The sequence below is a fragment of the Ambystoma mexicanum genome, chromosome 2p (assembly GCF_040938575.1).
Source record: "Ambystoma mexicanum isolate Mex_15411 chromosome 2p, UKY_AmexF1_1, whole genome shotgun sequence".
In the NCBI taxonomy this organism is placed as follows: domain Eukaryota; kingdom Metazoa; phylum Chordata; class Amphibia; order Caudata; family Ambystomatidae; genus Ambystoma; species Ambystoma mexicanum.
In genome coordinates, this window is record NC_090923.1 from 511,872,909 (window position 1) to 511,889,277 (window position 16,369).

Consider the following 16,369-nt stretch of genomic DNA (forward strand, 5'->3'; position numbering starts at 1 on the left):
GTGTGTCTTGAAGATATTTGGTTATTAATGGGTATGCAACAGCAGTTGGGACAAGAAGGGTAATTTCTCTAAAAACCTCTTCAAGCAATAAAGACAGAAACTGTAAAGTCTTCACTGTCTGCACTGCCCACCTATCTCAAACTCTTTTGAGGCAAATCAATATTGCGGACTTTTCTGTTGCAACTCTGTAAGAATTTGTAAAACTTCAAGAGTTGGAATCTGTATATAGTTTGTGTATCTGTTGTTTTCATATTCCTTGTGTGACCCCCCTTTGGTGAAGTTTATACTCTATTTTTTTGACATAAACTGTCTAATAACAAAATTTACAACCATAAGAGGTTTTGTTAGAGTTCATTCACATTACTTTGTACCAATTGTGTCTCTCTACCTGACCAGTTGTTTGAGATAGGTTGGCAGCACAGACAGTGAAGACTTTACAGTTTACGTCATAAGATACCCTTGGAAGTAAACATTTTGGATTGTGGTGTATGAGTGTGTACATTTTCTTTGAGATCTAATGGTAAATAAACTACTTTGCCACAAATGCCTTTCACTAATTCAGAGGTAGGTAAGTTTAAATGGGTGCACTGTTTGAATTATGATGTTCTCATGTAAATGTAGTTGTTTCAGGGGTTTTGGTAGTGGGAATAATTCCAAGTTATTTGTGATAGCACGTGAAGGTGTTTGGTTGTTGTCAAGTTTTGCAGTGCAGTAATTGCAAAGTATTAAGGGGTCAGTAATTTCGTATTTGTTTTCTGCTATAAGGTAGAGAGCTAATTGGAACCATTTGGAATCTTCATTGTCTTCTATTTTGTACGTTATGTCTATAGTTTTTGTGCTACTTTTAGAAAAAGTCTTGCAGCAACACACACACATGGTTTCGTACTTCAGCTGAGGTACTTTTAAACTTTAGTATTTCTTTTTTGTATGTGTGTAATAGATGGTTGCTATTTGTACAGTAGTCGCTAATTTGTCATAAAGCTAATGCATTTTGTAAGTGGCTTTCACTTCCAAAATATTTTCTCTGGATATGCTCTATTTCTTTGAGTAGTTGTTTGACAGTACCATATAGAAGATTGTTATTTGAATTGGCTAGTGCTAAAGCAGGACTTTTAGCATAGTAGAGTTTATGGTCCAGATTTCTTATAGTTGAATGATGTGTTGATATCATTTTGATATGATGGAAGGTGCTTTTGCAAATAGGTCCTGAAATTCAGGCTAATGAATGTCCTTGTAGTCCTGTGTATTTGCACACTGGACAGGCATCCCTATTTTATAGTAGTTTCATTTTGAATTTGTCTTTGCTTTTTACATACTGATTGAGGAACTGGCGTAAAGATTTGAAAGATTTTTTGGCAATGTTGCACATTGATGTGCACAGACATTTGTAGACTGGACGTTTTGGTTCAGTTGAATGGAGAGGTGATACTGAGTTTTCTGGGGATATTTTTGTGAGCAGAGTTTCTTGTTCCATAATGGTGTTATTAAGGTTTTCATACCCTCGTCCACTGCTAGGTATCGCAATTGGGTTTGTTTGCTTTTGTTCATATGCTTCTTCATTAAACTATGGTTCTGTGCTCGTCATGTGACTCCATTCACCTCCACAGATGTTTAAGAAGCTATTTTCGTTTATATTGCGTTTATTGAGAAGTCTTTTTGTACTTTAGTAGTTAGTTTTGTTAGTGGTTTCATTCTGTTTAAAACTAAAATACATAACTTCCTTTTGAGAAGGATTGCATTGTCTATGAGAGCTTCTAGTATTAATTTTCACCGGTAGCTTTTAAGGATTGTGCATGATTTCTCTCCTGTTTTTATAAGGTTCTGAAGGACTCTGTGGTGGAACATTTTTTGTAAAATATTTATTTGGTATGGTTACTTTCCACTATATGAAGTTTTGTAGTGGTAGCTAAAGTCTTGTCAATCACTTTCTGTTTCGTTTTACATTTTGATAGAGGAGGCAAAGGTTCTGTACTGGAAGCTTGTTTTGATTCGCTTAATGACTGTATTAGCTGTTTTGTTTGAACTTTTTGTACAAAATCTGCTAGAGATGGATGCTTATTCTGGACACTTTTATTTTGATTTGCTCTACTTCTGAGTTGCTTTCCACGGAGTTGCTTTGTGGTAGGTATGCTTTGGGGTCTGTTGGAGAAAAAAGAAAGTGTGGGCTGGGCTGTTCTACAGTGTATGCGTGCTTTGTGCATGAGTGTCTGAGTATGATGGTAAGGATGATTGTGGAGATGTGTGTGATTGTGAATGGGAGCTACATCAAGTTGGGAAGGCTATTCTTGTATTTGTGTGTTACTATACTAGGCTTCAGATGACAATATAAAGTATGCAACTGGTAAGGGGAAGCACTAATACTACTTCTAATGGGAAAGGGTTAATACACTTCTTTGTTCTACAATACTAAAATGCTAGTGTATTTGAGTAACTGAACATTATGTTACTATTGTACTTACTTTTTTGTATGGAAAGAGTAGGTTTCTTCCAAGTCCTTGTTCGTACTTCAGACGCTGCTGCTTTTCAGGAGAGTGGTCATCGCTGCAATTGTATAAGAAAGAAGTTAGTGAATATGTGTGTTTATAGCACTTTTGTTATTGCAGACATTGTTTCTTTGTTTTTGTAGTAGTAGTGTTTTCTTACAATTTAGCATAGTATGCACATGCACTTTCGTTTGCCAATGTGCATCCTGTATATTTTATTTAGAATCTGTTAGTTGAATATGTTTTACAAATGAGTATAATAGTAAACGTATAGAGCACACTTGTTTTTTTAAGTCTATGTTATTGGATGTTAAGAGATAGAAGAAATAATCATATGCATGTTTTACTATTTTTACAGGGTAAATGGCAGCGATTGTACAAAAAAGCATGCAATGTATGCATTTGTGATGGTGTGGGAAATAAAGCAGAAGGATTTCATATAGAGGCAGTGGTGTTGTTTGAGCTGGGATCCTTTCTAATGATATTGTCTGTGTGTATGCTTGAATGAAGATGCATGTACTCATCCTGGCTGCGTGTAATTTTATAACACACTAGACAGCCTTTTTCATAATTATACTATTATTTCTCCCATCTTTTAATATGAAATAACATTTTGTTAGATAGCTGTGTGAGTTAAGAAAAATTTGGAGAGCAGACAGTTTTGCAATTCATCATAGCAGATGGGAGAAAAGACAGTAAGTTAATTTTACAGTTTACAGTTTATACAGGGTAAGTGGCAAATATTCATACCTGTAGTCTATGTTCATGCATGTGGATGTGCATGAATCTGCAAGTAGAAATCTTGGGAAGTTTTATAGTAGTTGTTGCTGTAAGTCCGTTGCAGTGACAGACGAATTGTACTGAGAGTGATCAATAGTACATCTAAAGTGCTGATCTGTGATGATAGAGTTAGATGTAGAATTCTTGATGTGATTGGTGGTTGATTGTGTGACTGATTAACAGTAGCCAATGAGCAAATGGTACAGAGAGTGAAGTGGAAAGGGTAGAAGGGCTGCCCCTGTGTTACGCGCTCCGCAGACACCGCAGCTGTCCGCAGACAGGGCGTGCCACATCCGGGGTTTCTCAGCAAATGCAGCATGGAAAGGGGACTGTAGGGATCAGCCAATCAGATGTTGAGATTTTGGTTTGTGTTGAAAGAGGCTGTGTGTAGTGAAGATGGCAGAGGTGGAGAAAGTCAGGGTTTTGGTGGTTGGAGATATTTTGTGCATGGTTTGGAGCAGTATGCTAAATGTAGAAATATGGCGAACAATTTTGATGTTAAAGGAGTGGAGGTGGTGTGGAGCACTGTGTCTGGTTTCAATATGCAGGGAATTGTACAAGTTTGTGGAGTTATGGGCAGGGTAAACCTTCCACATGTAGTTGTTTAGCACTGTGGTGCTTTGCATTTGGGGTATGTCAGTGCCCCTACTTTGCTGGCAGATTTGGAACACTTGGTTCATGCAGTAATGAAAATACTTCCAAATGCCAATGTTATTGTACCTAGGGCAATATGGGACAATAGTTTTGTTTTTTGTCCTCAGCAGGTGGAGAGAGGAAGATGTAGGGTGGGCTTTATTAGGTAGGTCGCAGACCTTCTCATTCTCTGTTTTATAGTAATGTTGGTATCATTATATTTGACCCATCCACACTTTTTTTTTATATATGCAGTGTAGTGACCTGCATTGGTTGTGGCTCCTGCGTGGTAGATTATACCTACTGTTCTTAAGGTTTTCTTACCAAGTGATAGTTTACCATGTGTGAATACAGTTAGCTTGCATTTGTTTTTGGTACCATCTGCATTATAATGTAAAAGCATTACTATTATGTATTTAGTATGTGTCTGTATTTGTAAGGTGGCAAGACCCCCACACCGTTCATCTTGCTAGTGACCAAAAGTGGGATAGTACTAACACACGTGTGCAAATTATAGGCCTCTAATATATAACTGCGGTCACTGGTGTCAAGGGACCGCGGCCTGGTCAGATGGGGTTGCAGCAGGGTTTGCTCAGACATTCTCATATGAGCACATTTTGTCAGGCTTGAGACTTGCTCCTTTGAAAGATGTATACGTGATTTGCTGTGTGCACAGGAGATGGGCTGAGCTGACAGGTGGTGTGGCCTAGCTGTGGGAGTCGCTGGGAGAGTGCGAAGTTCTCCAGAGGAACAAAATAAATCCGTAGAAATGTTGCCTGCATTGGTGAATGGTAGCAAACAATTCATATGTTTTTCTAAAATATTTGTAATGCCACTATGGTCTGAAGGGCTATTGCCTCCCATTCTGAGTGAAGGTCAGCGCTGTTGAATTATTGTTTTTGAGCTGAGCAAACCCACGCATCGTACACAGTATAAGGTTCAATTGTTTTTCTACCTTGAAACAAAGGGAGGATTCAGAAAGGAATGCATGAAGGGAGGGTTGTAACAATTTTAAATATGATAAGGTTCACCATTCCAAAACTGGACAAAGGAACATGTAATTTCATTTTATGAAAATTTGTTGACCTGAACGGAGTGTCTGCATTACGCCAATAGAATGGAAATGGCAAATATTATGTAAGTTTTACTTTTGACGATTTTATAGACAAACTAGTCAACTTATCATTCGCTGATTATTATTGGTGGCTTACATTGTACTCAGTTGTTTGTGGCATATTGCAACGACACGCAATTACAACTTGTGTGTGTACTTGGGTTTGTCCTGTGCACATGGGCAGTCCAGCATCGAGATGCATGTAGTCCACTAGTGGGTTCCCCCAGGTTCCACAAACACGTAATTCAATGGTAATATTTAATAAAAATTCCATCTATGTGTTCTTCTTGGCTTTAGCTTCCTCCCTGATTGTAGCGTCAGCCTCCGCATCCCATTTCGAGCTGACCACACTCCATAGAACTAACTTCTGAAGCAAATTGAAGGGTACTTTGCACGTTGTTTTCTCTGTTTTCCCATTGTTTCACGTCCGTGTTTATCAATAGTTGTCACACTGGGACAAATTAATGGTTAAAATGATAAACTGTAATAAAGATCAGCTACTGAGACACAGTTCTGTTATGTTTTTTACAGCTACATCGTGCCTTTCTGCGATTGTCATCAATTCCAGATACCAACTGATGGTTTTTTTAACCGTCAAGAGCAGATACACGTATGGGTGGATCACAGTGGGTCTTTTGTGGGACGATCGCCATGGGCCGATATGCCCTTGCGCGGTACCAGTGATTAGGAGCAACCTGACATTGTTTATGGTGCCCAATGTGCTTCTTATACCCAAAAGGAACACTGCGTGACTCACGATAAACATTTGTGCATCGAGAACGAAGAAAAAAATTACCTATTTGCTTGAATATGGCAATCGCCGGATGTTTTCAGAGCGTTTATTGTGAAATAAAAGTACTTTACAAATTGTACAGTTTTGCTATTTCCTTTAAAAGTATGGTTTTATATTCAAAATTGGGATGCGCTGTGTTGTGAGATGATGTGTGTTGATATTCTGGGTTCTGCGGCAAGTCACGTTATCACGTAGAAGATGACTGGATTCATTTGGCTACATTGTCCAGTAACGTCCTCGAGATAGGCAGAGATTATCACTAGGTTTGGTAATGTCAGCCTCAGGGGCGGGGCGTATAAATTAGTGCCGCCAGGGCAGTCCACCTTGGGTGATGCGGCAACAGATAAGATTATCACAAGATGGCCACGCCCTGGTGCCTGATTTCGCATGTGTAAAAAAGAAGAAAAGTACTAAGGTGCATAGGAAATGTTTGTACGATCGATCAACGTATGCTTAGAAGCACATGCCTGAACACTTGGGCCAATAATATTTCTGAGCGCACTATTCTTTTAATAGATACATTTTTTGCTGCATTCGCTGCAGATGATTTTCTAAGGTCTCTGTGTCTGTATTATTTTTAATGTCTGTATAGTGTGCTTAAAAAAAATAAATTGGTAAGTTCACATAAAGTAATGGCTAATAATTGGTTTATATAGAGAAGTGTAGTGTCTACCATTAGTATCACTGTTTTCACTCATTTCATCACGAGGAACATTTTCTTCCAGGCATTCCAAAGTAATAGACATTTCTGTGTTTTACATATACAGTTGATATTGATATTGATATTTTATTTCTATCGCGCTCGTACACAAGATTTTCAGAGCGCGATAAGGCAAGGGAGGGGAACAAGGGAGAACAAAACAGCGATCTTACTAGGCCCAGTGACATTGAGAACGCGCAAGTGCATGGGAGAGGTGGAGGGGAAAAAAGTGCATGGAAGGGGGAGAAGTGGAAAATGCGAAGCAGAGGAGAAACAGATAAATAACAATAAATAAATAATAAAGGCAACAAACTGTGGTAGTGCAGTCAGCAATTTGCAAGTACTAGGTTTAAGGCAGCAGACAGGGTAGGTCTGATAAGTGCTGGAAGAAAAAGGGGGGGCTGTATGGGTACAGATACAGACCCCAGTGCAAGGGGTGGCCCAGAGGCAGTGCAGGAGGGTGGCAGGGTGAGCAGGTACCTGGGCCCGGAGGGCAGAGGGTGGCCAGGTGCATGGTGCCAAGAGAGAACAGATCAGCAGGGGAGAGGGGGAGCGAGGGCAGAAAAAAAGAGGAAAGTCTTGAGGTGCTTCCAGAACCGGAGATGGTTCTCCTCAAGTTTTAGAGTGGCAGGGAGGCTGTTCCCGAGGGAGGCCCCAGCCGAAGACGGAGATCTACCCCAGCTCGTTTCTTTGAAAAAAAAGACTGACCTTGAGGGAGTTAGAGGTAGAGGAACGAAGAGCTCACGAGGGGAGGTATTTGCGGAGGGATAGGAGCCTTGTGGACAATGCAGAGGGTTTTGAATTTTATCCTTGCATCCACTGGGAGCCAATGGAGAGATTGCAGAGCTGGACAGACACGATCCCAGGGTTTGAGGCCAAGGACAAGTCTCGCAGTCCTGCTCTGGATTAGTTGCAGAGGGCGGAGAGTAGAGGCAGGTAGAGTTAGAAAGAGGCTGTTACAATAGTCCAACCTAGAGAGAACCAGAGCTTGTGATACCATGAGGCTTGTGATACCATGAGCTTCTGGGCGAAGGAGAGGAAAGGCAGAGTACCTCTGAGGAGGTGCAGTAGGAAATTTGACTTTTTAGAGACCTCAGAGATGTGGGCAGAAAAGGAAAGGGTGGAGTCAAAGATGACCCCGAGGTTCTTAGCCTCGCAGGTGGGGGTAGGAGGAGGGCCAAGGGAAGCTGGCCAGAGAGTGAGGGGAAAGGATGGTGAAGGTGTGCTGATGAGGAGGATCTCCGTCTTGCTGGCATTCAGACAAAGATCATTGGCGGCACACCAATCTTGAATGGCAGTTAGGCAATCAGAGATGAGAGAGGGAGAGGAGGTGGCAGAGGGCAGCCTGAAAATGAGTTGAGTGTCGTCAGCGTAGCACTGGAAATTTGAGCAGAAAATCGTGATGCAGTGGGTGACAGTTGCCAGGTATTGGTTGAAAACCCAGGGCGAGAGGTTAGACCCCTGGGGAAAACCACAGGTAGAGCGGAAGATAGACGATAGGAAGGACCCAAGTTGGACCTGGGAGGGTCGATCTGAGAGGAAAGAGGTCAGCCAGGCCAGAGCCTGATCAGTGCTACCCAGGTTTTCACGGAGACGGTTGAGCATGATGGTATGGTTGACCGTGTCGAAGGCCGAAGAAAGATCGAGGAGGATGAGGACAGAGGACATTTTAGAGTCAAGGTTGGAGAGCAGATGTTCATGGATGTTCAGGTGAGCAGTTTCCTTGCTTCTGGCAGCTCTGAAGCCAGGCTGATGGTCATGAAGACAGCCAACAGAATTGGAATGAAGGTTAAGCTGAGAGATGGCCAACTCTTTCAGGAGTTTGCCCAGAAAGGGAGTAATGGATATTGGGCGATAGTTAGCTGGACAAGAAGGATCAGCTGTGTGTTTCTTGAGAAGAGGATGCACAAGGGAGTGCTTCAGAGGGGAGGGGAAGGATCCGAAGGCAAAGGTGTGGTTGCAAAAATCAGCCAGGTCTGGAGCGAGGGTGTAAATGTGGTCCTTGATGGTTTTAGAGGAAAAGGGATGAACCTGTTTTGATGAGGCTTTCATAGTTCGGACTTGTCTAGCGACCTCGCCAGGGGAGAAAAGAGGAAAGGACAAGCAGGATGGTGGGGGGTGGCTAAAGGAGGGTCAGCAAGCACAGATGGAGAGGGGAGAGGAGGGGTGGAGGTGGAGAGGGTAGACAGGATGTCCTGCGTTTTTTAAATGAAGTGAGAGGCAAGGGCATTGCAAATAGCCTGGGAGGCAACAGGAGGGGTAGAGACTGCAGCAGGGTTGGCCAGCTCCTTGCAGATTTTAAAGTGTTCGGCTGAGTTGTTAGATGCCGCAGAGACACAAGCTTGAATGTGGACTCTCTTCTTGGTGAGGACAGAGAGTCTGTATTGCCTTTGTATTAGGCGACAGGCCAGTTTGTCAGAGGATGAACTGGAAGCCCTCCATTTCCTCTCAGCTGCCCTATGCTTATGTTTAAGTGTAGCTAGGTCAGAGTCATACCAGGAATTGCACTTGGCTTTGGACTTCAAACGGATCCTTATGTCAGGGGCAAAAGCATCAAGAGTATCAGAAATTGAATAGTAGAGCAGAGACACGGCTGTGTCAGGATGTGAGACAGCAAAAGGTGGAGGGGGGAGAGAAAATGGTGGCAAAAGCCTCAACTAACACACGCTTCATGGGCCGGATGTCAGAGAAGGTATGTGGCAGTGTTGGGGTAGGCTTGGCTTGAGGGAAGAGAGGGAGAGATGAGAGGAGAGGAGAGAGTGATCGCTCCAGGAGAGAGGAGTGGTCAGAGGGATGGAGAGGGGGAGGTCAGAAGAGATCAAGACATCGAGTGTGTGCCCTGCAGAGTGAGTCGGGCCAGAGGGGAGGATGGACAGGGAGAGGGATTCGCAGAGGTCACAGAAGAGTACAGAGGAGGAACAAGGAGAGTCTAAATGTATATTGAGGTCACTGGGGAGCAGGAGTGAGTGGTAGAGGCCAGGAGGGAGGAGGAGAGGTCCGCCCACTCAGAGAGAAATGAGGTGATTAGACCAGGAGGCCGGTAGATGGTAGCCACAGTAAGAGAATGGGTAGGTGAGAGGGAAAGCCTACAGACAAGGCATTAAAAAGAGGAGTAGGTCTGAATGGGAATGATAGAGGCAGGAATCCACTCAGGAAAGATCAGGGCTTCCCCCCAACTGGACTGGGAGGATCTGGGTGCGGAGAGGATCTTGTAGCCATCAGGGCGGAGAGTGTCAAAGCTTGTGACAGAGCTGGCCATGAACCATGTCTCAGTGAGATCAAGGTCTAGTTCTTCAAGGAGGTGGCAGATGTCAGAGGAGTGTTTGACAGCAGAGCAAGAGTTGAGAGTGGTAATATGAAGAAGGTTGCCAGCCTTAAAGACCTTCTGGGGAGGAGGTAGGCCCTGCAGAGGAGAAAGAGCCCTAGGAGGGGCAGAGGAGGAGGAGGAGGAGAGAGAGGGCAAGATAGCCAGGGGGGGAGGGGTAGAGGAGGGGACAGCAGAAGATGAGAGGAAATTGATGAGGCGAGCGAAGCGCCTATCAAAGAGGAGGAGATTGGCCTGAGGGCCTTGGACCATGAAAGTGCCATTTAGGAAGACATTAATGATGACTTTAGAGGAGTCGAATGAAGCCATGTGAACTTTCCAGCGAGTGCCACCATTAATGGGAGAGGAGGAGATAGGGCAGACCACAGAGATCATATGAGGAGCCCATAGATCTGGCGAAGGAACGACAAAGAGGATGTAGGTGTGGGTGTGTCTAGAGGAAGCATTTGAGTAGGTGTTGACGATAGGAAGACCAGGGTTACAGGCCAAGATATCCTTTTTGAACTTCTTCCTACCAGACTTAGTGAGAAGGGAAGGATAGTCAATGGAGAAGCAGTTGGAAAAGACAGGAGAAAAAGAAAGTGCCATGGGGGTGGAAGTGAGGAGAGGATGGAGAAACTGGGGAGGCTAAGGCAGGTAGGTGTGAGACAAAAGAGAGTGGTGAGGTCACTGGGCTGGCAAGTTACAGAGAAGCATCATTATACAAGCAAAATACAGAGAATTTATCAATGGCCAGCAAGATTTTACTTTTTAGAACAGAGCAAAAACAGCAAGATTTGACTTTTTAGCACAAAGCAAAAACAGCAAGATTTGACTTTTTAGCACAAAGCAAACACAGCAAGATTTGACTTTTTAGCACAAAGCAAAAACTGCAATATCGGACTTTTTAGCACAAAGCAAAAACAAGAAGATTTGTCTTTTTAGAACAGAGCTAAAACAGCAGGATTTAACTTTTTAGCACAGAGCGAAAACACCAAGATTTGACTTTTTAGCACAAAGCAAAAACAGCAAGATTTGACTTTTCAATCTTGGAATCAGATGTTAGCAAAGGGTTTTAGTAAGCACTGCGCATCAGGATGTCAACATGGGAGTAACAAGCAGAAAGAACAGTGATAGTCAAAGGTGGTAGGAGTGAGTCCATAAGGAGGGAACTAACCCATAGTTCCGGAGGAGGCAAAGTCAAGGCAGTCTGGATTTCTTAGAGTAGTGAGGGGCAGCATCATTGTCGTTAAGGCAGAGGGAGGATCCCAATTAGCATTCTGGAAGCGGACAGGGGCCTTAGAAGTGGGCCTTTGCTGAGAGGGCCGGGTAATGCCTGCCGGTTACTGATTGGATGGAAGAAAACACTCAGCAACCAATGGGAGTGCTGCACAGGGAGAGGTGGTTAGCACAGCCTGCCTACACAACAAAGAAAACCACAGCGGTCATCTAATGGAATGGTCAGCAGCCAGGCACAAACTCCACATGTGCAGGAAAACAACAGAGGGCCAAGAGGGTGGAAACAGGACTCACTCTCAGTGAAAAGCAGATGAAAGAAAAGCTTCTTATTAATTATTGAATGTAATGTATGTATGTGCTGCTTTTTGAACATGTTTAGTGTTTTTTTTTGGATGATATAACAATGTAAGATATCCCCTGAGTTTTTGGATAGTGTTGATGTTGTCCGAGTCCGTCCGCGAACAGCCGCATGGTCGTGGATATCAGACCCACTAGCGCGGGTAGGGGGTTCAATATGTTCTATGTTATGTATAAACTAAGGGCATCCTAGTAAACATTTATCAAATTTACATTATCTATATATGTATATTCATTGAAAAAACTTTGTTACAGGAATGTTATGGTTAAATTGCGCTACTAAAAACCTATGAAATTCAGTAAAAAAACGTTGTTAAAGGGACGTTATGGTTAAGTTGCACTACTAAAAACCTATGAAATTCAGTGACATAAACTTTGTTACAGGGACATTATGGTTCCAAGTAAAACCGAAAAACCCCATTAATTCACCAGTTAGGGTAAGTTAAGCAACCATAACTCACGCCACCACCGTGCATTGCTAAGACTAACACCCAGGACATCAAAGATGACATCAGAAATGTCATTGATGACATCACTGATGACATCACATGTTTTTTCATGATTTTCAGGCTTAACACATATTCAGATCTGCTGGCTCCACCGATTGGAGGTGTCGACATAGATGGGCCGGATCCTATTTGCAATTCTGCTAATGAATATCCCTGCATGTAAGAAGGGCACAACACACATGGTCGCAGAAAACGTGGTACACCATTCGGATACATATGTGCCTGCTTTTAGGCACTTTCTTATCAGTGCAGATGCACGCAAAAACTGAAAAAAAGAGATTTGCTAAGTTTTTTTTCAAATCTGTGCATTTCAAAAACCCCAGCGTGGTTTGTGTCCACTGTGGTGCAGGGATAGACATTCCACATGAAGGGCAAGGTGGCCAGACAGGCATGTGTTGTCAGAACATGAAAAAGAGTGCAATCAGGGACGTAATTTCACCAAAATGTAAGAGGTAGTGCAAGTGACATCACATAACACTTGACCTCTGATGACATCACAGTAAGTGATGTAATTTTACTGCACCCTTAAGTGACATCACAGGAAGCGATGGAACACAACCTTTCACCCCTTGACAAAGCAGGAAGTGGCATCACATAGCATTTTTTCCTAAGTACATTGCGAAACATATGGTTATGATATCACTGATATACATTTCATACAAGAATGGATCATCATATGTATCGTTAATATCAGTATCTATAGGCCCATATTACCAAATCACTGTGAATGCAAGCAGGCGCCCAAGGCCAAATCTTGTGTTATTATATAGCACTTACGCTTAAGCACTTTATATAGAACAAATATACATACAATATCACCCGACCTGTGCTTGGTACTGATTTATTGACCACAGAATGATGAAAGGCTGAGTTGGCCTTGCCGGGTTTCGAACATGCAACCTGTAGATCACATACACATCGTAGCAGCAAACGCTCAACCCACTGAGCTATCATACCGACTATAGCTATTTTACCGGATATAGTAAAGTGAGCAATTACATGTCTGAATGTTCTCTAAGTCAGAAAGCAAATTACACTCTGTTGTGGGTACCTTTAAACTGGTAACTAAGATTTAACAGCAGGCCAGTTCATCTGCAGTTTGGTGCAAGGTTTGCTACATGTCCAGCCTGTATGGATCTACTTTTCAGGCTTCAGAAGTTGGAAAAATACATACCATTAGGAGGGTTCATAACTGTGTATTAAAGAATTTATAATAGCGCAGGGCAAGCAGCGCACTCACAAGGCATCCCGTACTCAGGGCACTCGTTACCTCATACATGCAAACAAACATCTTGAACAGCAGCTAGGGACATAGGAAAGATAGACACATTACAACAAAGTATTAAGTATGGCACAATGAAATCAATGGCCACTTTATGTGTTATGGTCAAACATTTCTATACTGTACATAAGCTTTTAGGCAAATGACCGAGGACACTCATATAGAATGTCTTGCGATGACCGTAACAGAGACAAGTGCAGAAAAAAACATGTGAAAAGCAAAATACATAGGTCGAAATGGATGCTTATTCTACTGCTTTTTGGGAGTTTTTGTCTGCATTGTGAAATCGAGGTGTTTAAGAACAGACCACACCTTTAATGAGTCTAACAATTATTATATAGAATTCCAGTAAGACAAATGATTTTTTATACCTATTGTTTCTTATTTAGGGTCACTGTTCAAAGTGTTACACGTGTGGAACCCCCTGTTTTTTCAGAGGCCTGAACAAGAAAGACAGCCACTCCAGAGACAAAGATCGTTGGCTACAGCCCAGGAGCTTCCATTAAAAAAAATAATTAAAAATAAGAGGTAGCATGGGAGACCTCAGGGGTCGCATATGGGACCCCCTGGCAACCCCCAAATGACATCCCTGTCTGACGTCGTCTGACGTCGCTGACAATTCATTATGCCGTCATTTCTTACAGGTGCAGTACATAGCTATCAGGTCAATTCATGACTCTAAGCCATTGACATCGAGGCTATGTCCATGCGCTGGATGTTCATTATCATAATCAATGTCATTATCAGCATTTTCTTTGGCAGTTCGTCCTGGTCCAGTTGTATTAGACGGCATAACCTTGTGTCATGATTTTTGAAACTCAACATTCCACATTTGAGCTTTCTCATATTTCCTTTCTCATTTATGATAAAGGCATTTCTGGCAGTCATCTCTTGTGTCTAGCATGGGATGACGGATGGCATTCATGCTCGGTTCCCAGAAGTACGAAATGGGCTCCATCCTGCTTGTTACTGATACACATTTTCACTCCTGCTTCGAACTCCCGAGATGGATGTCTGTTTTTTGTAGTTGTTTTTGAGTATAATTAATTCTTTGACTCTCATGAAAAAAAAAACATATTGCTGTGGAGATCCATGATAGTCTGTGTTATTGGTGTACCCCTTATATTTCCTTTCCCATTCCTCCTTCCAGCGAGGCTTGGGTTTTCCAAACCTAGGAGAAGAGTATGTTTATTGGAATCATATATATATATATATATATATATATATATATATATATATATATATATATATTATTCAGTAAAAAAAACTTTGTTAAAGGGACGTTATGGTTAAGTTGCGCTACTAAAAACCTATGAAATTCAGTAAAAAAACTTTGTTAAAGGGACGTTATGGTTCCAAGTAAAACTGACAAACCCCTGAAATGACAAACCATAACTCGCGCCACCACTGTGCACTGCTAAGACTAAGACCCAGGACATCAATGATGACATCACAAATGCCATTGATGACATTACTGATGACATCACAAGTCTGGCTCCCCCTTTATTCCTTTACTGACATATCTGGGACACATGGTTTCCTTCAGTAGGAGGCGGGAAATAACAATTGAAAAGGTACTATATTAGTAGAGTTATCCCTCAAGTTTTTTTTTTACAGTAATTCTCTTAGGGTCCAGTCATATCATATGAAACATATACATAAGGGAAGACATAGGGCCTCATCACGACTTGGGCGGTAACCCTTAAAATCGGCGGTAACGCTCTTAGCGCCGATTTTAAGGGTCCGTCGGATCACGACTCCAAACACCGCCGGCGCAATAACAGCCGGCGCAAGGACATAACAGCGCCAGGAACCCTTAGCGCTAAAACATCATCAATCACGAGTCCGGCGTAAGCACTATTAGCGCCAGAAAATACCTCCAGCAAAAAGCTGGAGGTAACAGAACACAGGCCACAGCAATAAGGGCCCAGGTGGAAGCAATGCAAATCTGAGGCCTACAAAGGACCCACCCATGCACAACACACCCTCCCCAACCCCATTACACCAGCAGGAGCAGGGAGGAGACAGCAATGAGGGCCCAGGTGGAGGCAATGCAAATCTGAGGCCTACAAAGGACCCACCCATGCACAACACACCCTCCCCAACCCCATTACACCAGCAGGAGCAGGGAGGAGACAGCAATGAGGGCCCAGGTGGAGGCAATGCAAATCTGAGGCCTACAAAGGACCCACCCATGCACAACACACCCTCCCCAACCCCATTACACCAGCAGAGCAGGGAGGAGACAGCAATGAGGGCCCAGGTGGAGGCAATGCAAATCTGAGGCCTACAAAGGACCCACCCATGCACAACACACCCTCCCCAACACCATGCTGCCCTTTGGAGCCGGGAGCCTTGATGTTGACTTCTACTTGCTGCGCCTGTAGCTACAGAGGCCAGTCAACCAGGCCAGGGCCCTGGGAGTGCAGGGGGCAGAGAGGGTGAGGGGAAGGAGGAGGAGAGCAGCACCAGCAAGGCGGCCAGTCATCCCCAGGGTCAGGCCAACACCCTGGGCCCTAACTGATGGTCAGTTGGTGACAGAATATCGGCTGGACAGGGCAACCATCACCCAGTTGCTGGACACAATCCAGGGTGACAAATGCAGCCGCATAGCCACCAGCACGGCAGTACCTCCCCTAGTGAAGCTTGTGTCTGTGCTTCAATTTCTTGGGACTGGCAACTACCAACATACCGTTGCCATGATGCATGGAATGGCCCAGTCCACATTCAGTGCCATGCTGAGACAGGTGCTTGATGCACTGTTGAATCATGTGAACGAACACATTGCATTGCCAGCCACACAGGCACAGGTGCACCAGCTTAAGGGTCAATTCTATGCCATTGCCCAAGTCCCGAATGTAATCGCAGCCCTGGACTGCACACATGTGGCACTTGTACCACCTCAGGCACATGAGGCTGCCTACAGGAACCGGAAACAGTACCATTCCCTCAACGTGCAGATGACATGTGGCCCTGACCTCAACTTCAGCCACTGCTGTGCCCGCTACCCAGGATCCACCCACGACTCCATGGTCCTACGCAACAGTACCCTGCCGGCGTACATGGAAAGGCACCGGGCCAAAACGCATGGCTACTGGGTGAGTACAAATGTATACCACAAAGCATGTCAATCCACAACTGATGGTGCCTGTCACAGAATCCATCATTCCCAATA

The 16,369-nt window shown here is 43.5% G+C and overlaps 1 protein-coding gene across 4 annotated transcripts in view; it reads right to left on the bottom strand.

Moving 5' to 3' along the window:
• Positions 1-16,369, bottom strand: part of HRH1 (histamine receptor H1) — a 1,870,597-nt gene that overhangs the window by 407,006 nt on the left and 1,447,222 nt on the right. The gene's annotated exons all lie outside the window — the stretch shown is intronic.